Source organism: Crocuta crocuta, unplaced genomic scaffold (assembly GCF_008692635.1).
Source record: "Crocuta crocuta isolate KB4526 unplaced genomic scaffold, BGI_CrCroc_1.0 scaffold217, whole genome shotgun sequence".
Lineage (NCBI taxonomy): Eukaryota > Metazoa > Chordata > Mammalia > Carnivora > Hyaenidae > Crocuta > Crocuta crocuta.
Genome location: NW_027532208.1, coordinates 2,983,464 through 2,985,153, shown reverse-complemented (window position 1 = coordinate 2,985,153; position 1,690 = coordinate 2,983,464).

Below are 1,690 nucleotides of genomic sequence, written 5' to 3'. Positions count from 1 at the left end.
CCCAACGCGGCGGCGAGGGCGGCGGACTACGACTCCCAGGAAGCCTCGCGCCCACGAGCCCCGAACCCGAGGACGCGGCGAGCGCGGCGCCCGGCCCTCTCCGGCAAGGACTGTCAATGGAGGCGCGGGTGGTGGGAGCAAGAACATGGCTGCACCTGGGGCCTGCGCGGCCGCCTGGGTGGGGGAGGGGAGCCGGGACACGGGGGCGCAAATCTAGGCCGGGGGTGGCCCTCGCCCGCTCACTGCCCGGATGCGGCCGGCCTCAGCCACAGTTCAGGACCTGCTCTCACTCTTGCACCCCAGATTCCCTGCCGATTGGGAGGCCGGAACTCGGCAAAGGCCGGGGAGCCCCAGCCGGCCTGCCGCTCTCGGTGCTCCGCCAAGGGACTTCCTCCGCGCTGCACCACCCCCCGGGACACAAAGAACTCCTGTTAGTTTTGAAAGCTTGCCTCAAAAGCGGCCGAAAGAGACTGTTGCCCCAACTTTGGACGGACGATGGGAGGGGACTCTCCTGTTTTTATTTTCCGCCCCCCCCCCGGCTTGCTTTCCGCACGCCCTCTCACTCATCATTTAGAAGGAAAGTTGAGGCAAAGCCACCGAATGAGAGCAGAAAACCTGCCTTGTAGCCCGTTTTGTTCTGTCAAGCGCGTAGAAATGTTGCCGAAACCTCTCCCCCCAACTAACTGGTTTTGCTTCTCAACTTGAGCTCTCGAATTCCGAAAATGATGAGACATGGCTGTTCACCTAAGCGAAACGCAAAAAGTTTACCAAACTCGAGCCCCGAGGTCTTAGTTCTGTAAAGCACGAGATCGAGTGATTTTTTGCGATTTTTACCCCCCAGCGGAGACGGGGGGAGGTGGGGGGGCCGCACGCCGGCCATCCTCCCCCTCCCCCTCCTCCTCGGTAGGTGGCGACCACGGCGCTTTTTCCAGCCTTTGTCGCTGGGAAGAAAACTTTCCGAGAGCAGCCAGGCTTTTGATGTAGGTCCAAGACCTTCCCTTTGAGTCTTCGTTCACAGATTGGCGGTTCCCCATCTTTCTTGCCATAGACCGCACCCACAAAGGCGGCCGAATCCAGAATTTCCATGTCGGGATTCTTTAAGATAGCTGGATGGAGACTTGTAAAGATTCCCGCGGAAGCGGTCCGATTGTAGATTTCCACATTTTTCACGGTTTCCCCTGCAGCGTTTTGCAGGCATTTTGTCCCCGCCTGACTCGGCTGGGACTCTCCCTTTGTCGAGTCCCTCCGAAGCGTTCGTTTCGTCGTCATGAGGCGTTTGCTTTTTGCACTCGTATTTCATTAACGTGTTGGAATATTTGATTAAACGCCGTAGGCCCAGTAGCACGTAAAACTGACATGTATGTAAGGAACACACGTTAACTTTGGGAAAAGTCTGCAGTTGAGCTGATGGGGAGCAGTCAGCCTTCCAGGGGCAAAAAACCACTCGGCGGCTTTGAGCACCGGTGAGTATGTTTGTCGCAGGCTGCAGGACACTGGAGGTTGAGGACAGTGAAGGAAGGATTCACTGGGTGCACTGGTGTCATGGAGTAGCAGTAGGGAGTGTTAGAAAGTGAGCTGGCAAGGCCAAAAAAAAAAAAAAAGTTCATTGGGTCAAGATTCTGCTTGTGATCATTAAAAACTTGTTTGGGAGATAGCCCCTGGCTTCTACGAATTTAACACTTAAGTGTGG